The following is an 11,954-nucleotide window of genomic DNA, read 5'->3' on the forward strand; positions in this document are numbered from 1 at the left end:
CATATTGCACCAAACAAACTGACGCACTGAACGAAATGTTTGATAAAAAACCCATATTTCATACAAGATTAAAGTAACCATACCTTTGTTGTATCCATTAAATCTTCAGTGCATAATTCTGCAACAGTCCTGTTTGATATTTTGGTGACATGTACGCTTAGTGGTCCAACTGATGCAGCGGGAATGTAAAGTTTGAAACTCACTGGATCTCCCTGTCACAGTACCTTTTATCATATTCTTTTTTCTGTGTCAGTTCTTCAAAATTTCATTACACTCTCTGGGTATACTTTCTAAAACATGGATTGAAGAGTTTATAACAGTGTACTATAAGTTCCATTTCAATAATCATATCTAAATATCCATGTAAACTAAGAATCGTATAATCCCTGGCACAGGAAACTTCGTCGAACATCTTCCTTGAAGACTGATGGTTAATGTAATAGTTCCAGTGTTCTTTTTCGCAATATTAATAAAATTCCAATATTGATATTATTTGTACCAGTAATATAAAACATGATATGAAAGTGTAATAGATAAAATGAACTGCTTAGAGAATACTAAAAAAAAATCTTCGAAATTAACGAGAATATGACCGTAAGTGAGATGGATGGTACAATTATCAGATCAAAATCCTCTTCACCAGGCCGGGCAGTTCATTACCGCAAGTGTATGCCTGTGGCCAGAAGCCTGCGCAAGAACCCCTCAGTTTGATTAGAATCTCCTAAAGTGAATTAAACTGTGTGAAGGTAGCATAAATATAATGAAAACTACGTAACCGGAAGGAAGTAGTTTAGTCTTTTCGTATTTGGACTTATTTATATAATTCTTCCTGCCGCCTGATTACATATATAAGGGACGAAAAATGACAAGTAAGTTCAATAAAAAAAACTTTTAAACTGTCAGAAAAATGTGTACTATAGGAATTACTATAGAATAAGCATTCGTCAAACAGAGACAAGTGGAAGTCTACACAGGCACGATCATGTCTAGCAACACCAGAATATGGACCCCATATTTGAGTATTTAGTATACACCATAGACAGAGAGCAAACCCTTTCACACATATGGACAAAACATGAATCTACACACACACACACACACACACACACACACACACACACACACACACACACACACACACACACACACACACACACACACACACACAGAGAGAGAGAGAGAGAGAGAGAGAGAGAGAGAGAGAGAGAGAGAGAGAGAATTAATAAAATCTCATAGGTACTAACTGCTTTCACAAATAGTTCAAATTAATGCAAAGTACACAAACACAGAGAGAGAGAGAGAGAGAGAGAGAGAGAGATTTAATAAAACCTCATAGGTACTAACTGCATTCACAAATAGTGAAAATTTATGCAAAGTACACACACACACACACACACACACACACACACACACACAGTTGCAATTCACACTACCAGTACAAACACTTACCACGTGCCTGCATTCACTGGTTTTCCTCCTCTCGAAGGAAGCAAGCAAATATTATACAAGCGTTCTGCATTGACGTTCAACTGTTCCGTTGGAAGGCTCGTTCTTGGGGGAGAATGAGCGACTTCGTTTATTTTTCGTGTTTATTTTTCGAAATGGGTATAAGTAGCGCACTGGAAATGTATTTTTCTCCTTCAAAGTGCAAAAGGAATTTTTATGCATAAACATAGGCTAGGGGAACAGAGGGGAGGGAACGCTTTGTAAATACAGTAGTATGTCCTTAAAAAAAGGATATGTAGTTTGAGAGAGAGAGAGAGAGAGAGAGAGAGAGAGAGAGAGAGAGAGAGAGAGAGAGAGAGAGAGAGGTAACAACAAATAATCTTCATATCTTCACTCTGTATTTCCCAGGAACAGATAAGGAGGGATGGATCCAGAAATAGGAAGAGGAAAAATCATATTTAAAACTGAATTATGTTCCTTGCCAAAATCCATTATCTCATAATCCGGCCTTCAAAATGATTTGCTTCATCTTACACGCAAAACAATCCACAGAAAATGTGATTCATAAAATCTTCTGGATAAAATCTATTCCATCCATCGGGGGCAAAAACAGATTCAATAAAAAAGTAACTAACTAAATAAATAAAAACAACATTCAACTCATGCCATGTGGACCTCCACTTATCATTCATCCTGCCATTTCCCTCGTATGTCCTTTCTTTTGTTTCCTCAGCTTCTATACCTAACTTTTTTCACTCATTCACTGTCCTTGTCTCTTGCAATAAATTCTTGGCCTTCCACACCATTTCCCGCCTTCCGACTAGCTCGTATACACGCTGATTTCTATTCATATTCATCCTCTGCGACCATAACATCAAAACACACTCGTCTACACTTTACTAACAGACTTCCTTCTGTCACAGTCTTTGTATTCCGTATCCTATCCAGGCCAAGGAATCAACATACATTCCGTTACAGTCACATATACTTCTTAGAGCACTCTCTTTATAAATGTGCTATAAAATAATGTGGTATCAAGAATTATTCCCGTACATTAATGTGGGTAATAAGACCGTCCTTTTCATACCTTGTACAGATTTTGTACTCAGTCCTGTTTTGCATACCAAGGCTTTGATTATACCAGACACTTTTATTCTTTTGGACTCAGTGCACTTCTATTCCATTCAACATAAAGGAAAGCAAGGAACAATTGGCACTTCCATTCCATATGTGGGCTTTCATAACACCAGGCAGATTACTGCCCTGGGCGAATCTGGCCGCCATTGACCTTTCATCAAAAAGTAAGGCTACCTCACTGGAATGGAGACCATACTTCAAAGACTTCACCCGAAAGAGCCGTGCCACATGGGCGGGAGTTAACGTTTGTGACGCTGCAAAACACACCTGCTACAAAGGCATCGGCTTGAGAAAATACGCTTCAGCACAAGTCCGAGCGCTAGCTGCATTTGCCGGTAAACTCTCGCACAAGCACAAATTTCATTCATACGGCTGGGCACATATTTACATAATTATGCACACGAGCATGCATACACACCCAGACACACACAGTATTGATACATCAACTTGTATAAACAATGCAATAATGCATACATACCCACACAGACATAAACACACAATCGAAACACATTTGCTTATTTGAAAATGAAGACACACACACACACACACACACACACACACACACACACACACACACACACACACACACACACACACACACACACACACACACACACACACACACACACTGTTGCACCAGTCGAGCAGGGCTGTACTTCAAAGGTGGATGGAAAGCTGATGACAGGGAGAGCTGGAGCTCCTGTTTCATCAGCCATTGGGACTATAGTCGCGGCGTGTGACTCTAAGGTTGTTATTATCGTGCTCTGGCAACCTACCATTCAAAAGTGCGTCTGATTTCGTGTATAATATGAGACGCATGTATAATATGTTCGTGTATAATAATATTCGTGTATAATATATTAGTGCATAATAATGATTCTTGTATAATATGACATGAAATCGGACGCATTTTTGAATGGTAGGTTGCCAAGCTACGATAATGACAACCTCAGAGTCGTGCGCGCCGACTATAGTTCCTGACCATCCCACTTTGCTGAACTTTTTCAGTGTTTCAGTAAACCAGAGAGTAGGCCAGCATGCTCTCCAATACAAGTTTTTCTAACTGTCAACACTAATCTACATGCATTGTACACACTACACTTCCTTTTTAAAAATAAAAATGAAAAATGGCACACATTAACCAAGCCTCGGAGTCCCCATGGGGGAGGAAACCATAAATGCCCCCACCATCCGCCCCTATCCCAGCGACGACTCAACGAGCTGCCTGGAATTACTGTCTGACACACTTCTTCACTTCTGCAACATCTGTGGCCTTTCCTCTGACTTTCTGTTGAACCCCACCTTCTCTTCTTAACTGAGACTCAGCTGTCTGAGGCAACTGACAGCAAACCCTTTTCTGTATCCTACTTTTTCTATACTCATTTCAAAGCCAAAGGTGGCAGTTGTGTGTATGTAAGCAACGACTTATCTTGCTCTCATGTTCCTAAACTTGAATATTCTGAATTCTCAACTCTCTGTCTTTGGCTCCTCTGTCATGCCCTGACTGAATATATCTGCACTGTTTACTTCTCCCCTGATTCTACTATCAAAAATTCTTTGACTATCTTACTTCTACGATGGAACACATTCTATCCATTTCTCCTTTCTCTGAAATCTCCATTCAAGATTTCAATGTTCATCACCACCTTTGGCTCTCCTCTCCTTTCACTGATCCACCTGATGAACAAGCCTACATCTTTTCTACCCTTAATGACCCAGAGCAGCTAGTACAGCACCCTATCCCTATCCCTGAGCACCTTAGAGAGAGCTCCAACATATTTGACCTCTTCCTTGCAACTAATCCTTCTGCTTATTCTGTTAACCCCTACACCGCGGGGATGTTTTTGTGCTCCTTGTGCGTCCAGCGAGGATATTCTTGCTCCGACTGACTTTTTAAAAATATTTGCCAAAAACCAGTTTTTAGTCCTAGAATATTATAATTAAATGTGCATATGGCACATACCTTCAGCTTTCTCCTGGGATGTTTGTTGAACCTTCGTCGAGTACCGTAGGACTTTTGGGGACTTCTGAAGTTGGGTAACGAATTCTCCACTTTACACTTCCTGACGCCCCGTAATATGATAACCACAGCCTGATATTATCACTAGAAACATTATTCTATGATTTTGAAGTAGTTTGGAATCCATACACACACACACACACACACACACACACACACACACACACAAACACTGTGAAAGCAATGAATTTTACAAGCGCATACGAACTTCCCACTTGCGCTCGTTCCCCGCTGGTATTCTGTCATGTATTATTCATAAACACACTCACACTTTATATTCCTATTACTTTATTACACTTATATATATATATATATATATATATATATATATATATATATATATATATATATATATATATATATATATATATATATATATATACAGTATTTATCATTAAGTTTCGTTCAGTAATAGTAGGTAATTTTCACTCCAGGCAGTAATTTTCTCGTTCAGTAAACTAGTGTAGAGAGCACAGCATTGACTGTCATTACTCTAAGTATTTGTACATTCTTATATTAGTAATTATTTACATTTCTATTTTATTTTATTTACAGTATGTTATACACTGTCACATCCAGTAAATGAAGGGTCCTTTCCCTTGGAGCCATGATGAACTTGGGACACTGAAGCACTCATAGTTTATCCCCATTTCCTCCACAGGCTCATCACACGATTAACCAGAAAGATTGTAGTTGCTGTTCATCATTATCATGGATAAATTAGCCAGTTCACACTCCACAGCAGAGTCATTTAGTCCTTTACCCCTTCCCACACGAGGTTTAGTAGGGGTAGAGGTCACAGGGCCCTCTAGAAGCGGCGGAAATGGAGGGGCGCGAGTGCTACGTGCTTTCATCTCAAGAAACAACACTGAACTAAATGACGAGGAGGATATGGGGCCGCCAAGGGTTGACAACGTCAGCGAGGTGACAGCTGCTAATTTATATGCTGTGAAATGATTGGCAGGAAATTAGGTAGTTCCAGGTGAATGTAAATATCACTTAGGCTTCTCCCTTCCTTTCTTATATATATTTTTATTACGAGAATAGATTATACGGCATATTTCAAGGGGAAATTACCAGGGAAAATTAGTGAACAAGTGCACGTGGGGTGTTGCCAGGTGATAATTAGTCAACTCCAGGTGTATGGCACTATCAGTTACCTTATTATTTTTTTTTTGTATATATTATTTTGTATAAGAATAGTGCATAGGGCTTATTTCAATGGATGAAATCAGTGGAAAATTCCGGGGAAGATTTGCTTAGTGCAGTGCGGGTGGGCAGGCAAGAGGTGAGGGTAATGGAGGGGAGGTAGGGAGGGGACTCAAGAACAGGGATAAATGGCTAAACTGTCAACAATGGATGGGAGTACAGATGACATTAGCTGTGCTGACTATTGTTGGACCCCTGCAGTACTGATAGATAATACAAGTCACCACTTGAAAGCCCGGGAGAATTCAAAATAACACAGTATCGCAAAAGTGACGCCCCGCAGTATGATCCATTGCACCCGAGCGTCACGAAACTGATGCCCTGGGTTAAGGGGTTAATCTTTCCTCTCCATTGGGCTCCTCCAATCGCAACCTTATTACCTTGACCTGTCCTAACATTCCAGTATGGCCTTTGGATGCTCCAAACAAACATCAACTGTGTCACTTCGGATCTGTGGATTGGGAGGCCTTCAGGCAATACTTTGATTTTCCCTGGAATGATTATTGCTTCCATGGCCAGGAGCCATCTGAGTATGCCTTGCACATTACCGAGGTTATTCTCTTGGGCATGGAAGCATACATTCCCTTCTCATATCCTTTGATTAATGCAAGAAAGCCTTGCTTTAATCACACTTGTTCTAATGCTGTCCACAACAAGTAGAGGGCCTATAAAAGGTACAGTCATGGTCATAAATTATCACCTATCCTCCAGTACTCCGTGCCTCAGGGTGGCTCCTTTATGCACGGCAAGTCACAGTGGAGTAAGAGGGGCTGAGAGGGAGGGGCACGAGAGAGAAGGGAAGGTGGGTGGAGGGACGAGTGATGGTGCGGTAGTGGAGAGAGGGAGGGAAGGGAGGGGAGGTAGGGGAGGGAGAATGATATGCGAAGTGGTGGTCAAATTATGTATATTTTCATTCATTCAGGGCATGACATAAAGGAATAAATACTCGGTAGATAATGCTGCATTACATATTGTGTCGCGGCATCAGATAACAAGCTTTAGATAGGTGGTGATATCAAGGGCTGGCTCATGAAGGTAATATACTGACGTGACAGCTCAAATATTAGTGAGGAGCCAGATATTTGTGTTTATTTGTGTATTTTGACTTCGGACACAGAATGGAATCTGGATGACTTTGACTTCCGTAATGTTTAATTGAGACGTCCTCTACCCTTACATGTAATTAATTTTGGAACTAAATATTATACGCAACTTTTTTACATGGCTGTGTCCACAGTAAATATGATCATCCTCTCGGGTATACACTCCCTCTATACAGTCACCAACATGTCAGTTATTTTATGGCATCTCTATATGAAAAGGCTATTTTAAATAATTGTGCATAAAAGGTAAATAAATTTGATGTCTGCACACATGGGTGGGTATAATAATGATGTATCTCATAAAATGTTAAAAATAAAATGAAAAAATCCAACCGAAACTCCTACAGTATTATTTTTTTATCAGTGAAAACTGGAAAAAGTAAACTGAATTATCTCTGGCTAAATCTTGTGCCAGCAGTCGCGGTTATACTTGAAGGGAGAGTGAATACAAATCGATATTTAACTCTTATGTTAACCAGCAATGATTTTTTTTTTTTAATTTTATAAAGGGTGAAATCAATTTTTTAAGGATAAATAAATCAACATATTTTAATTACTAAGTTAACGAACAAAGGAAATAAATTAGGATTAGATACCTTTCTATACCTTTAAGAAAAATTTATATCTGATTAGTAACAGCTATGTGCTCTAAATTCAATGAATTTGGCGGTGTTTTAGTCTAATTACGGGAACCTGTCTTTTAAACGATAAACCACGAAAAATCTTACCTATTTTATATAGTTTGTATACCGTCATTAAGATAACTTTTACAGAACAAGTTATTGAAATAATTCCATAGAATATTAGATCAAGGTGCAGCACATATATAGGTTAAGATGGGTTACAATAAAATTTATGTTTTCACGAATAAATTTTAGAATACAAATTTTGAAGGTGGACTTAAAAGTAAGGTTTGCTTTAATAAGACAACCTGATTTTAGCTCTAAAATGTGCACATATTGCCCGTCGCTTTCATTAACTTAAGATGATATAAGTTGTAACATAGTAGGTGTACTGGAAAGTGTACCTGGAAAGCAAGATAGAGCTTGATATAAACAGCTCGTTTACACCGAGAAGAGTACCTATAATACAGGGTATCTTGAAATCAATAATCTTCCTTTTGTTATAAGAATGTAAATATTATAGGAAAACTAATTTTTTATTTTCTTAAATAGTAGATTACATCGAAATATTAATGCAGTGAAAGTAAAAAGTATTGTGAAAGAAAGTAGAAATAAAACTTTAAAATTCTTAAAAGTAAATATATGAAATTGTATCTTGTGTGCAATAGGTTTTCAAAATTAGATCTGTAAATATTCATCCCCCCCAAAAAAGACAGCTAATTTTAAGAAAGAGTTTTTGTTGCAATAAAATTTTTAACTTAATATTAGAGTGATATGCCAGTCGAGCTTTTATATCTGGTTTTCTAAGAAATAATTTAATTTACGTGCTTAGCTATTTAGTTTGTGCAACTAAGAAGATTAGGGTAGAGCTTTTTCTTCCAAAATGAAGAATTATAGAACCCATAAATAGATACTTCTAAAAGTAGGCTTAAAAGTAGCCATCTTTTTTAGTTTTTTTAACCAATATAACAAAATATTTTAAATTTTACAGGTTCTTCATTATCAAGTATTAGAAAATTAACTTCAACTTAATTTGTTTAGTTATTATGAAATCATTAGTAAAATTTATGTTAAAATAATTTTTTTATAAATAGTTTTTTTAAATATTGAAAATTTGTTTAAGGAACTCGCCAAATATTATCTCCGCCTGTTCAACAAAAACATGTGTTTGTGAAGATTTACACAGTCTGGCCTGCCCACTGAATTATTAAAAGGCCGTGGTATTTCTCACCGTGCAAAGGTAGCATAATCAATAGTCTTTTAACTGAAGGCTTGTATGAAAGGTCAAACGAGAGATATACTGTCTTTAAAAGAAAAATCGAATTTAGCTTTAAAGTGAAAAGGCTTTAATATTTTAGAAAGACAATAAGACCTTATAAATCTTTACACCATATTTAGTATTAAGCCAGTTTGTTAGTGCAAGGAAAAATACTAAAAAAATGTTTTGTTGGGGCAACAAAGATATAATTAAACTAACTGTTTTTCTTTTTAAACAAAGATTTTTTATAATAAATGATCTTTTTTTACGATTAATAGATTAAGTTACTTTAGGGATAACAGCGTCATTTTTCTTGAGAGTTCCCATTGAAAGAAAATTTTCTGACGATGTTGAATTAAAATTTCTTCATAATGCAGCAGTTATGAAAGAAAGTCTGTTCGACTGTTAAAATTTTACATGATTTGAGTTCAGACCGGTGTGAGCCAGGTCGGTTTCTATCTTCTAAGAAAAAATAAACTACCTTAGTATGAAAGGATTGGGTAGTTAAAATAATTTTATTAAATCTGAATATCACTTTCATCTAAGCAATCAATTCTGTATTTAAGTTCAATGAAATTAATAAATAAAGGTTTATAAATAGTCCAGGCTAACTATTTTGTGTTTACAGTTATCATTGTAAACTATTTAGTCTTAATTATCTGCGTTTTAATTGGAGTTGCTTTTGAAACGCTGCTAGAGCGAAAAAATTTAGGATGTATTCAAATTCGGAATAGAGAGAGAGAGAGAGAGAGAGAGAGAGAGATACAGGGTGTCCCAAAAGTCTGGCCCCATAGGACATGTATTTAACACTATAATTTTCGTTTAACATTGATTTATTAATTAGTTTTATTATTTTCCAGACTGGTACATTATGGCGCCTAAGTTAACGAGAGCAGAAAGAATAGTACTGGTGTTTTTGTGCTCAAAGGATGGTGCCACTTCACGTTCGGTTGCAGATACTTTCAATGCTAAACACCCCGAAAGGTTACCAGTCAACTACAGAATTGTCAGTAATCTCTTTGTTCATTCCAAGGAAACAGGAAGAGTCTGTGATTGACCCCGAAGTAGTCGAAGAAGAACTCCTACTGATCCCGAAACATCTGTGCTAGTAAGAGGTCGTATGGAGGAATACCCCCCTACGTCGATACGACAGTTATTGCAGGAAACAGGTGTATCTAGGAGTTCGATTCAGCGCATTCTAGCCACTAATATATTCCACCCATACAAAGTCCAGTTGGTCCAAAACTTACACGATGATGATCAAGATCGTCGTATGGAGTATTGTGAATGGTTTGTGCAGCATAGGCAGATGAAAAAACGTATCATGTTCAGTGATGAAGCAATTTTCTACTAAACAGTGAAGTCAACAGACACAATGCTCGATATTGGGCTCCTACTAATCCCCATTGGGTAGAGGAAAGCCGCGTGCAGTGCAGTCCAATAGTTACGCTATGGACTGCTATGTTTGGAGATACAGTAGTTGGTCTATATTTTTTTTCCCGATACTGTGACTGCTGAGTCATATCTGCATATACTGACAAATTTCCTTACAGCTAACTTGGATGAAATACCATTACGCCATCGGAGAGATATGTGGTCCCAGCAGGATGGGGCTCCGCCACATTTTGCAACAGTTGTTCGTGAATTTCTACAAGAAAAATTTAGAGGGAAATTGGATGACGTGGACTAATTGAATGGCCACCCAGATCTCCGGATCTAACACATCTGGATTACTTCTAATAGGGGCACATTAAACCAGTAGCTTATAATAACCGTCCTAGAATAATACAGGCGCTAAAGAATAACATAACAAGAGAATTTGAAGCAATAAAAACAAATACTTCCATGCTTAGAAATGTGCAAAGGCCTTGCGTTGAACACATTAGAAAATGTATAGAAGTACATGGACGTCATTTTGAACATGTATTGTAACTGATAAACTACCTGATAATTGATAAATTAAATAAAGAAGTCCTAGTGGGTTTCTTTCATACTTTTCCTATGGGGCTAGACTTTTGGGACATCCTGTATATATATATATATATATATATATATATACAAAATAGAGAGAGAGAGAGAGAGAGAGAGAGAGAGAGAGAGAGAGAGAGAGAGAGCTTGGTGTGACATGGTAACACCACAAAGGATGCAACAAATGGCTATAAAAATTACCATTATGTGTTCCAACGACTCTCTTTCAGTTGAATAAAACACTTATAGTGCAGTATCAGGGTACAGGTATAATGAAGGATATCGGTACCGGTGGTACCAGCGTCCTAACCCATATCTTTGAAGTTATTATGTGAAGAACAGGAATCAGCCAGAGAACACTTCGAGAAATAATGAGATTTTTTTTTTACCACATTTAATTCAGGTCCCGGCATACTCTACAGTTACACGTAAAATAAAGGTTATTGATATGCTAGATGTATTATATGTGATATATATGTTTATTTTGTTCAAGAAAGAAACCGAAACATGTAGTTTCACCTTAATGTAGAATTCCCAAACAATATTGTGTACATTACACTAATGTTTTACATAATAAAGGGCCATTACACCACGACAGAATCACATCATGATGTAATCCACAAAAGCACCTTGTATAACATTCCAATGTTGTGCTTTAAGGCAAATAGTGAATAAATGGTGCAATGAAAAGGTGACTTCCATTTCAATTGTAATAATAAATCAAACAATATTAATCACGTGATATAAGATGATTTCAAAGTCTTCCAATTAAGCCATTTCACAGAGATCACTTGCATAGCAGGGAATACAATGTTAAATTATCATTAGAAAGACTATCCACATAACATACTGCGGCAGTTGTAAGGGAATTGGTGGACATTTCTTTTGTGTCCTCTGTATGAAGATGAACTTCACAGTAACATGCAGCAGTGCACGACTGGTTACTGTTTAGACATGTATAGTTTTCATCGCATGAAATATCCCTGCAGTTATAAACTAGACCTATCAGTAGCTCTGTTGCGGCAGGTTCCTTATTCATCATCTTAGGGTGCAAGCCGTTGTCTGTATCTCTGTGGGAGCCATACCTTTCTGGATTAAGATGGTATTGCATGACAATCTCAACTTACCTTCAGATCATCAACTGACAAGCTGATCGTTGTACATGCAGGTTCATAAAATATGTATTTCTC

General features: G+C 37.3%; 1 pseudogene; it reads left to right on the plus strand.

Annotated features, from left to right (window-relative positions):
* Positions 1-7,542: 7,542 nt before the first annotated feature.
* On the plus strand, positions 7,543-7,945 carry LOC145408546 (small subunit ribosomal RNA; annotated as a pseudogene).
* Positions 7,946-11,954: the final 4,009 nt, after the last annotated feature.

The sequence above is a fragment of the Coenobita brevimanus genome, chromosome 77 (assembly GCF_032717465.1).
Source record: "Coenobita brevimanus isolate Jiangsu-jjx chromosome 77, ASM3271746v2, whole genome shotgun sequence".
NCBI classification, from domain to species: domain Eukaryota; kingdom Metazoa; phylum Arthropoda; class Malacostraca; order Decapoda; family Coenobitidae; genus Coenobita; species Coenobita brevimanus.